Raw genomic sequence first — 11,929 nt, 5'->3', positions numbered from 1 at the left:
TGTTTCTTCAATTAATGTTCATTCAATTATTTTTTCTTCGATCAATTCAATAGTTTCTTCTTCAAACAATTCAATACTTTCTCTTAGCGATACTTTATTCTTCTCATTTTCAATAACAGTCTTTTCCTTGGTGTTTATGCAAATTACTGTCAGACTGTCTTCTCATTTTGGATGCACAGTGTTTTATCGTTGAAGCTCCTCCCTTGGGTTCTTGGTGGTGGTGGACAAGGTTGATCCAAGAAACCCTTTTCAGTACCCCGGTTCGCTGAGAATATCGGGGTGGGACACACTCTTCCAGCTAGGAACTTGATACGAACTCACATTGATAAAACATATGCGTTTCGGACTCTTAAGGAATTCCCAAAAATTCCACGATTTCGGGTCATCTTGATATATTTATGGTTAGGCGCCATAAAGAGTCCTCTACCAGGTGTAACATCCGACACGTTTCGTCTAGCCTCGGTACTTAACCCTCGTTATCCTAAACACTCGACAACGAGCCGAAGGGAATCATCTATGTTGAACACGTCTGTTTTTGGTATTTTTTTACCTGTCTATATTTACCAGGCATTCAATATACTGCGAACGTTATGTTTTTTTGTTGAGGTCATAATTTTTTCCATGTCATATATATATTAAAAACTTCAGTTAATAATAAATTAGACCATCTAACAATAGAACCGACAGAATTCTACAATTAGCTTAATTTACATTTTACAGGGCTGTCCCAACGATTCATAATAAATTTGCGTCGCAACAATTACAGATGAATAATACTCCAGCTTTTCTCACAAGCTGGAAGTCTAGGGGGCCAGCGAGAAGAGACCTGGTTTGAAGAAAGATTTGAAATACGATCTGCTTTACCATCCAGATTTGGCACTCTCTTACTTCCATCTGTTCTCAAACTTGAAAAAATTTATTTCTGTAGATAAAAAACATACTCCGTGGCCCACTTACGGAAAAAGATGTCAATATTGGAGATACTCTAGGCCAAATATATTGTTAATCTTAACTGAAAATCGTATTTTCTCATTCCTTGGTTGAGAATTTTTACCTTAGCCTTTTACACATTGTACATGTCGCACAAATAGGAAAATTAAAGTAAATTCAAACGAGCTATGTATTTTAAGAAATTTTTTCCCCTTCAAAAGACACGCTTGGGCCCAATACATTTATTACAATGTTTTTTTCCAGACCCTTAAGCATTTACAACGAATTGAATTCTGATTATATATTAATAATTGACCTAGCGGAAGGAGTTCATAATAATTCTTTATTTTTACATTTAAGTTAAAAGCTAAAAGTAAGCTTAAAGCTAAAAATAAATTGAATTTTAGAACTTTAAATATAAGTTAATAATTTGTCCGCATTACTTCATATATATCAAACTGCATGACAAGCTGACGTTGATCAATGGAAATTAAAGATTAGACTCGGGCGTGCTTAGAGCTTTCTTTATGACCAAGTCACTAGTGGAAAGTTATAAGTTGGAACAGAAAATAAAGTTTTAATTTCATATATTAGTTTTATAATATTACTTGTATAATGTCTCATATTAGTTATATATAGTTAAAAAAACTTGTCCACAACTGGCGAACTTTAGAAACTAAGGTTTCATTTCAAACAAATAGAAATATAAAAAGTTTCTAACATGTTAACAATATAATAGAATTTATATACTAGGTTGTTCAAAAAGTGTTATCACTCGATAAAAACATGAATTTGTGACTCTAAAAACATTTTGAAGTTTTTCTAGAATTATATTTTAATCTTCTAGATAACCTTCTTCAACTTCGAACAAACTAGTTTCAGCCATTTTCTTATCTGGTTTCTATTCGATTTATTACCAACGTTTTGAAATATCACAACAAGCAGAAGTTAGAGGGAAGTGGACCTGGCGAATAGCGTGAATATTAATTAATTAATTGATTATAGTAATGGTTATTTAGGATATTTGTTGTAAAATTATACGTACTTCTGAAGGCTACAGAAACAGTCTCAATTCATTATTTTGCAGTATTAGAGGACAATAACAAACATAAAGTACATCCATGCCACAGCAGGATTCGAACCCGCAACTATCGCAGCAGTAGGAGGATCGTCTTGTCGCCTTGACTACTGCGCCAATGAAGTCGGTCCTTAATAGTTTAACAATTTGAAATTAAATCTAAACATGTCAGTTAATCAAATCGAATGGTAGTAAAAGTTTTAGTTTACGCATTTCACTGGTATCCCTTTTTTAGCTGGTTTAGTCAATGGATTTGTCCATTACGGTGCAGTGACGCTCCTTTGAGATATTTAACACTAACGGGATATACATGAAGGGATATATTGCTGTATCGTTTCATTAAAAACGTTGTACGGATGCTGTATTTTTGAACTGTTATTTCAATCCGATATATCCAGATTTACCTCAGAGTTGAATTTTGTAGGCCCAAATGCCCAAAAATTTATTTCTGCAGTAATATTATTGTCTAAGGATAATTTGGATTTGCGTTCGCCAATAGATTTGGGTTAGTTGAAGTCCAGTTGCTTTCGTTTAGTAAGTATGTGCCTCTCCCAAGTTAGACGTCGGTTTTGGATGATGACTTATTTGGGTATACGGGTATATTTTGTTTTATTGGCTTTAATATGCTGAGTTTATAGCCTTAGTTATATTTTACCAAAGTATGTTTACTGTCTCCTTGATGCTATTATTGAGTCTTCATCAGATTCTAAGATTATTGTGTTGTACGCTTCTGTTGTCACATCAGTGATTTTTGTGGTTGATTGGTCGGCAGGGTAGAGGAGACAAAATACTGGACCGTTCAGTGTGGCCATTATTTTTAACCGACTTCAAAATAGGAGGAGATGCTATGTTCGGCTCTATATATTTTTTTATTGTGTGTTCGCCAATTTCTCCAGAGGGGAGGAGGAATCGAGGGAAACTCTTAAATTTCTAAGGCACGTACGAAGTTTTCACATATTTTTTTTAACTAAAATAATTAGATATTTGTGTATAATGCTATTGATGATTTGATATAACGGAAGACCGGAAGTCATTCAGTGTAAAAGCCGTTCAGTTAGCTTGTTAAACACTGACCATATCATATGGGAAGCCGTAGAAATATTCCAGGCAACTGATTCTATGATGTAGTGGTTAGAGCGTTCAGTGACCACGCGGGCTCTATTCCCGGCGGGGGCAGCGACTTTTCGTTGTTGTTCTAGTTTGGTTAGAACATTTTCCTAATCACCTATGGTAGGAAGCAGACGCCGGGGCCTGAAGTGTTCCTTATTTTCAATAATTATTTCTTTATTCCTATTTTTCCTCATACGGGCTGCACCCTTACTTAGCATACCCATTGTAATATTTGATAAAACAACTGCGTAATTTATTGAGCGAATATCCAACACTAGAAAGAGAAAACTAAAACATTTTTAACAAACAAATTAATTTTTTTTCTAAGGTGATATCAATCGCTCAAAGTGCAAATAAGGGAGATGATTTGTAAAATTTAAACAGTTCTGCAGGATATTAAAAGTCTGAATCGGTATTTATTTGATTTACCGGTCTATGTTTTTTTCCCTAATTTCATACATATTACGGAAGCTAAATTGGTGTTTAAGATTTTTTTTTATTATTTAATTAATATATTGTTACTAGTCGTTTCCGTCTAACCTACAATTTGTCTTTATGATAACTTGAATCTAGGTATATAACTAGAAGGACCAATCGGCCCTATCTCAGTCCCTGGTGAAATAATGTTTATACATGTCACTGCTGAATTTTTTAATATATGCACCTCACTACACAACACCACACAAGATCAGATGGTTTTACTCTTTTGAGTTTGTGTCCTGTTCTGGTGGTATACAATAGTTGCAATATTTCAATATTCAATTATTCAATAATGAAGTCATTCTTCATGCCCCCTTGCAATTCCTTTGATTTCTTGACTGACTGTTGGTATCTGAAGGCCTCGATGTAGGTAATCAGTGCTATAGTATTTGGGTACACCCACAATACCTCTCAGGACTTTGTTCTGAAAAATTTGTATTTTATTTATGTTACTCTTTGCAGAACATCCCCATAATTGAACTCCGTATATCAATATAGGTTCCAGTATTTGCTTATATAATAGGAATTTATTATGTACTAACAATTGTGATTTTTTTCCAATTAGCCCGTATATTTTCTTATATTGTGTTTAAGAATAATAATTCCTTTTACCATTATTTTGTTAAGTCGCTTGATGTAATGAAGCTTTTAAAAATTCCTTTTCAATCCCAAAAAACTGGTAGATATTATAGCATAGATAATTAATAATTAATAACATTTTGTCATGAAATCATTCCACTTATATTTATATTTTATATAGAAAATTGTTTTTTTAGATTTCATTTGGTATTTTTCCAGTTTTATCTCATTACTTTTTATAAATAACTACTCATTAACTGAAAACCTACGTTATAAAACAAATAATAGGATAAATTATCGATTCTCCTAATTTAAATAAATTCCTAAACAAGACCCAAAGTGTATCGTAAATAATTTATTTTTAGATTGATTCTCAGATGGAACGTGTTTCGTCGTGTCCTACCTTCTGATTTGTATCTCTTATCGATCACTCAAGAAGCTGAGAGATACTGTACCCTAACTTTTGTTGTTTGGATTGTAAAATTGTTTTTCTTCCAAGCGTAAAACTTTCGCACCACAGAAAAAAAAACAAAATTGGAGTAATAAAACACTTTGTAAACTGTTATGGGAATAAAAAACGTAAAAGTTGAAAAAAAGGGATTTGCATATACAAAAAGTTATTTTATTTTAAATTAAAACAATTTAATTTAATGTACTTTTTTTAATAGACGATATTTGTGACCATGTTTTGTAATATATACCGAAAGTTTGTTGCATCGTTGTTGTATAATACGCAACCAAATGAATGGCATGGGTCTTTAATAGTAGATTTTTGGAAGTAAAATCACTAGTTAGAGCTTTTTCAGCTAGCGAACAGATTTGCATGCTAGCAGATAAATATGTATCGCAGTCGATACATAATTTTAAGTGAAGATCTTGCATGAAGTTCCTAATTAACTATACTCCACATTTCCTATGTTTGTCTAGTTGCTTCTTATGGGTGGTTTTGAAAAGCTGAAGGTGTTCCATTTATGCTAGGGAGATAAAATGGCAATATAGGTTTGATCAGTATAAGTATGCAGATCTTATTATCAATTTGTATAAAATAAGTTCATGTTTCTGCAGATGGGTGGATAGAGTTACTTTATTAGGCTACAGCCATTTTGGATGTCAGTTGTTTTAATCACTAGAATCTTCCAGATTAATTTTTGCAACTAAGCGATGGTTACATTTCCTCAGCTGCGAAATTTGGCTGATACGCTAACCGATGAGTATAATAACATAGGGCTTCAAAAGTTATTTTGTAAATCACCACATTTTTTATACATATTATTTTATGAAGGTCTAACCTTCAATTGAACTAAATAATGGAATGAAACATTTTTGGAAGAAGGCTTGGCTTGAATGAATGTTGAATCATTCGTTATGAATGATATTGTCAGTCATTTCACTATAATACAATTGTGTTCTTGTGTTTAAAACCGCACATTCCAAACAAATAACGTGGGTAAACTTAAATGTGCATATATATAAATAAAATGTATATAATAAATTAATATAGATAAAACGAATGTCAACAAAGAAATGTTAACATTCAGGATGATAGATAGGGATAAAACAGATGAAGGACACAAAGACAAGTGATAATTATTAGAAGTTAAGGGAACGATTCATATGAGTAAAATTTTATGAAAATAATCAATATCTCATAGAGATCCCATTAACCTATCACTATTGTTGAGAGTGTCCCTACCTATAATTATTCACTCCGAATATTACTCTAATAGAAAAAAGGCTATGGGAATCGCCCAAAATGTGAAAGACAAAGACATGATTGGTCACAGAAATCAGAGCTTGCTTGAGGACATCAAGTGGCCATGTGAGAAATAAGAGTGTCTCAATTTCAGCCGATCGAATTTCACTGCATGAGAAAGTGTAGGAGCAAGGAGACTGAAAAAAAAACACTTTTTACCTTGCCTGGTTATTGGCGTTACTGGGATCATTTTCTTTATCGGAATTTGCACTCTTGCCTTTTTGCCAACAATTTTCGGAACCGCAACTATCGCAACAATAGGAGGACCGTCCTGTCACCTAGACCAGGTCGCCAACTAAGTCGGCATGAGATCATCATGGAACCTCTACAGTTAGTTTCATTATGGACCTATTATTAGGACCCCGTCATCAATTTAGATTAAGTTATATTCGATCAATTTTAACTGTAGCATCCATATTGTCTGCATCGTGTTTTCATCAAACACCTAGCTGGACACCACTAAACTGGATTGATTAAAACAAAGGAAACTTTATGGTACATCATCATTGGGTAGCCAAACAAATTTTAGGAATGACTAGAAATATCAAAGCAATTTTACATTTTAAAAACCTAAATTATTTTTGTTTACTGGTAGATAAGGGTTAGTAGCGACGCCAGATGATTTTCACGGATGAAGATCACTATATAAGATTAGTTAGACAGTTCTTTAAACTAATAACTCGTGGTGGTGTTGATTAGAAAAATTAATACCTATGGTGTATGGCTTGGAGTCTATATTAACTACTAAGGCATCAAAATACTTGTTCTTTGATGTAATCAAAATTCATAGGAACGGGCAACAGGAATTGAAGCAATTGAAAATAATTCTTGTTTAGTTCTAATAGTTTAAATATACTACTATATATATAGTAAAACAAATATTACTCTTAATACACATACTTTCTAAGTATGACATATCTTATAATGCTATGTTTTTACCTTCAGTTTTGTAGCATATCTGAATATATTTTCGAATGAATATGTATTTATTGTTGCTGGAATTGATCAACTGATGCAGTTTCTGTGAAGCTGATCCAGTTTTATATATTTGTTAGTAATGTATAATATAATAAAAGGTGTTTCAATAAGGGCGGATAGATGTGGCAATATAATAAAACAAGCTGTATGCGATGAATTATCGACTTTCGTCTGTTATAATACTTATGACTGCCATTATTTTTTTAATATCACATCGTTCAAATGTCAACTGTCACTTCTCATGGTGTCACGGGACCTGGTTATTTTATTTTCAAAGACTATGTAACATATATTATTTAGAATTTGATGAGATGACCTGGTTTGGTTTGATTCGGTTGACTAGAACAGTCAGATCGATTATTATCATACTCCTAGGATATCAGAAAAATATTATTAAGCATGGCGGAGTTAAAATATATATGATACCATCTCTGCAATTGATAATAGTGCCATTAAATTGTGTTTAGCATAGCGCTCAGAGTTTATGAACAAGTCTGTAATGCCGCCGCTCTCGCCGCAAAATCAAAAATCTGCCACAAACGATAACTTTTTGTGATTGAATTGGCACTTGGTGAAACAAGTGTGAATTGGCGTCATTTCATATGCAACAATTATAATTCTTGGCATAATTTTTTTTAAAAAGCGATTTAATTTTAATCGATAAATTTTTTTTAAAACCAATATTTTGGGTTCCTAACCTATGTCAGTAATATTATTGCAGTAACTATTAATATCTTCCCCCAGATATCATTGATAGTAGAGGTTTATAGTTGGCGTGTCATTTCATGCCATTTCGATGTTATGTTTGAAGACCCGATATTTAGTTTGTGATGTATGAGTGATATTTATTCTAGTCAGTTTGAATTCAAAATCATGATCATCAGTTTCATTTTCTACAACTTTCGTTCTTACACCTGGACAATTTGAGCTGATTAGCATCTTTTAAGGAACTATTGAAGAATACTAGATATAAAAGAGCATTTTACAAAAATATCAGAATCAACAATAATGCCCTGTATTCTAGTACATCCTTGAATTACAAAAACTGCGTGATAAAATGAGTTGTAGCGGTAAAAACATCGTAAAGACCAATATATGGGTAGACACTGCAACCTCGGAAAATGATGTTTCATTTACGACAAAAGTCATTTCGCAACTTATTTTCTTTTGCCTTAGGTTCGTGTTTTTATTACTTATTGATTTCTCTCGAGACGCACTTCGGGGCAGAGTTCAGCCTCGAATCATCCAACTCTTGTTATTTGGTTTAGCAAGTTATTTTCCTTTCGTTTTTAAGGTGAAAAACGTGTCCCAACACACAAAAATATAACGCCGGAGAAGAGGGGGCATCATTTTTAAAAAGCTGGAAAAATTATTAAGTTGAAACACGCGGAGAGTGACGCACAATGCATACGTAACAAGGAAAAACCTTCGTACTGAATTAATGCCGGGATAACTAGACCTGTCTAGATATAGCTTGGTTTATTAGAATTTGAAAATTGAGAAATTTGAGAGGGAACATATTTCATTCTAGCTTCATTTTAGTTAATCATTATTTGTTACAAAATCTGTAATTACAACTATATACGTTAATTAGAAGTAACTTAAATTAAAACACATTTGAGTGATTCTTTTATTATCTATGTACATATAAATGAATCGTTGTTCGTTAGTCTCGCTAAAACTCAAGAACGGCTGTACTGATTTGAATAATTTTGATCTTGAATTATTTGTGGAAGTCCAAGGAAGGTTTAAAAGGTAAATTAATATGAAAATGCTCGAAATTAAATAAAAACAACAATTTTGTTTTTTCTTTGACGTCGAGGATCTTTCTTAACTTCGGTGATCCTTTGTGATAGTGACAGTTCAAATTATGTGTTCTTTTTTGTTGGTTTTTTGTGATAGGGGCACTTTACTGCTAAGTGCGAGAGAACTTTTCTCACTTTGATTAATGACAATTTATTTTACTGCTAAGTGCGCGAGAACTTTTCTCACACTAATTAATTACAATTTACGATGCCGAGGAGAAGACGACCTGATTTAGGTGGTCGCAATCAATCATGTGCTACCTCACGTGCTAACCGCACTGACGACCAGAGAGAGACAGATCGAGAAAGTAGTCGCATTGCTATGTCAGAATTGCGTTCTTTAGAGAGTGACAATGAAGTAGATAGGTTGAGAATGCAACGAGTTCGTGCACATCAAACACAACAACAACGAGCACGACATAATGAAATTAAAAGATTCCGCAGACACAGTGCTCCTGTGATCCTGGAACGAATGTGCCGACAAATCGATAACAATTGGGGAAATGACAATAATTTGTAAATATTGCAAGGCGTTAAAATACAGTGGTGAATCTACTGGATTATGTTGTGCTGGAGGCAAAGGAAAATTGCCACAATTGTTCCCACCACCAGATCCTTTACGCTCTTTAGTTTCTGGGGTTGGATTCTTGGCCAACAGAAATATAACAGCTGTTTCCAGATAACATCATTTGGCGCTACACATATTATATAGAACAATTTCATGCCCACTTTCCCACAGTTGACCCAAAATTGCATGCAGTAGTTACCAAACACATGATACATGGACCTTGCGGAGTTTTCAACTACAATTAACCCTGTACGGTTAACGGCAAGTCTTCCAAGCGATACCCAAGAGACCTGCTTGCTGAAACCATAACGGGAAATGATGGATACCCATTGTACCGTCGGCGATCAGTTGCGGACAATGGGCGATCAGTGGTTGTGAAGGTAAGAGGACAAAATGTTGATGTAGACAATCGTTGGATCGTGCCATACTCGCCAATAGTACATATATAGTACATCAATGTGGAATATTGTAACTCTGTGAAGTTGATAAAGTACATATATAAATATGTTAGGAAAAATAGCGATATGGCCGTCTTCGCTGTAACCAATGCAAATGACGAAATATCGCAGTACCAGATGGGTCACCATGTAAGTAGCAACGAAGCAATTTGGCGTATCTTTTCATTTGCGACCCATGAAAGACACCCTATAGTAGTCCACTTGGCAGCCCATTTAGAAAATGGTCAGGAGGAAAAAAGTCGAGAATTGGAGATGGTCCAATGTGACCATTCAGAATTTTATTCAGGGACAGTTGATTTCCTTCAAATCAATCGACACAGTTATGAACCAGGACGACGTAGTCAACTATACCACCTTACAATTTGAAGTTAAAAGTAGGATCAGTTATCAACATACTGCGTAACATTAATCAGCCTCCACTATGCAATGGCACAAGACTGGCTGTGAAAAAGATGATGAATAATGTCATTGAGGCAACAATCATAAAGGGGAAATACAAAGGAGAGGATGTCTTGATCCAGCGTATACCGATGGTACCAACGGACTTATCATTTGATTTGAAACGTTTACAATTTCCGGTATGTCTGGCCTTTGCGATGACCATAAATAAATCTCAAGGCCAGTCGTTGGAAGTTTGCGGAATAAACTTGGAGTTTCCCTGTTTCGCGCATGGATAATCAGACGTCGCGTGTTCGAGCGTCGGAAAACCGCCATCTTTTTAAATTATTTATTTAAGCACCACAAAACAAAACAAAAAATATGGTTTATCAGAAAGCTTTAAATTGATTAACACACTATATCATAATTGTGTGCGTCTATAAATATCTAATTAAAACCTTATAAATAGCCAGTATTTCAGGAAAACTCTGTTTTTAAGTATGAAACATCATGTATAATTATTCGAAAATAATAATAAAAATTCATTCATACCGAGCATGTTTTCTATTAATTACGGATTATTAGGTCATTTATTTCTCGATTGAGGCAGTACGAAGTCTGCCGAGCTAGCTAGTAAGAGATATTTTTCTTTGAGGTAACTAAATTATTAAATAATGTCATTTTGCTGACATGTGGATAATATATTTATTTTTTAATATTTAATTTGTCGCTATTTGTGCAAAAAAACGTAATAAAGAAACGGTTTGACACCATAATTAAATTAAAAGGATTAATATAAATGGGACACTACTAGAAAACAACGCATTTTATTTGTTTAACAATGTTTCAAGGGTAACAAAAGTTTGACAACTGTTCATAATTTTCAAAAAGTTGACAAAAGATTGTAGCTTCATTGAATTGATTCATTTTAATAAATCATAAATCATAAATCAATAAATGCATCCAGAAAATTACTTTAATCGATAAACCTTATCAATTTACATGTGATATCCAGGAAACTAAAGCACCCCTAATGTATTACTGTTTGGTACAGATTTTTGAAGGGAAGATATTGAAACTTAATTCTTCGGAGATGATATTAATATAAGTTCTACTTTTGCTATTAGTGGGATATCGTTATCGGATTGATTGCATTTTGAATGAACAACGAAAGAAAAATATAAGTTTAATTATTATATAACGTTAATTATTTTAGCCAATTATTTTTGAATGAAAAGTTACAATGTTATGTGAAGGAATATCACTCACATCAATCACAGTATTGTCTCAGGGCGGCAACTTTCAGTGCTCTATACTAATAATTTCTCAACGATAGAAGAAATATACTAAAAACAGTTTATTTATTGCCGAGTTGTTATGGTTCTGTTTTCTGATGATATTCAATTCTAAAACAAGTATACTTTGCTGATTAGTCGGATACTTCCAATTTGACAATGGAAATAGCTGCTATATGATGCATCATTGAATCACACTAACGTGGAATCAATATAATCAGAGGACAACGTCGAGGTAATTAGGAGATTAAAGCGCCTCATGGGGTATAATATCTTATACTACTAAACAATCAATTCTTGTATATTCAGATATATTGTTATGATTTCACAAATGGAGTTTTTAGGATTCATATGACGGTTTTACTTAGTTAGGTTTTACCTTCGAATGCACTCATACAGTTTAAATTTTATGAGTTTTTGTCTATCACGTCATCTCTTATTATTATCGTACAGTACAAAACAATGGATTTTGAAATATTGTAGTAAAATATATTTTATGTACTAAATAGTACTTAAA

The sequence above is a fragment of the Rhynchophorus ferrugineus genome, unplaced genomic scaffold (assembly GCF_030347505.1).
Source record: "Rhynchophorus ferrugineus isolate W39M unplaced genomic scaffold, kcgeb_rfMv2 rfM2, whole genome shotgun sequence".
NCBI lineage: Eukaryota > Metazoa > Arthropoda > Insecta > Coleoptera > Curculionidae > Rhynchophorus > Rhynchophorus ferrugineus.
The sequence above is the reverse complement of the archived record's forward strand: the minus strand, read 5'-3'. Positions refer to the sequence as shown.